The sequence below is a fragment of the Neoarius graeffei genome, chromosome 7 (assembly GCF_027579695.1).
Source record: "Neoarius graeffei isolate fNeoGra1 chromosome 7, fNeoGra1.pri, whole genome shotgun sequence".
NCBI classification, from domain to species: Eukaryota; Metazoa; Chordata; class Actinopteri; order Siluriformes; family Ariidae; genus Neoarius; species Neoarius graeffei.
The window spans coordinates 72162979-72163730 of NC_083575.1; positions in this window are offsets into that span (position 1 = coordinate 72162979).

The window sequence follows — 752 nt, forward strand, 5'->3', positions numbered from 1 at the left end:
ACAAGGAAATAGTAAATATAATCACTATATTTTAAAAGGTAGGTGTTATTGGGTTCCACCAGCACTGTTGTTCCAAAATAAAATCATGAATCCTTCTTGACTGTGTTCGGTGTGTCAGTTTCTTGTTCACTCTCTCTCTCTCTCTCTCACTCACTCACATACATACATACATACACACACACACACTCACTCACTCTCTCTCTCTCTCTCTCTCACACACACTCTCTCTCTCTCTCTCACTCACATACATACATACACACTCTCTCTCTCTCACACACTCTCTCTCTCACTCACATACATACACACACACACACACACTCACTCTCTCTCTCACACCCTCTTTCTTTCTTTCTTTCTTTCTTTCTCTCTCTCTCTCTCTCTCTCTCTCTCACACACACTTGTGATAAACTGCTGCTTTATATTCGCGCTGCCTGTTTTCAGTCACAAGATGGCGTCTTATCACATCAAGAGCTTTGACTTCCGTGTGACGAAACTAAACAGGAAGTGTACAATGCCGTTTGTGCCCCTCCTACCAAACATAACTCGGACATGACACAATAAATGACATTTAAAATTAATAGTCTTTTTTGACTAATGTGTATTTGTAAATCACATAGTCTTTTTATTTCTATTTTTATTTTTTATATTCTCATTCGGCTGCTGTAGTAGTAACCTGATGAACGCTGTCGTGCCCGGGCCCCGCCCTGTGCTCATTTGAATGCGGTCACCCGACCCCGCCCATCACTGTCGGG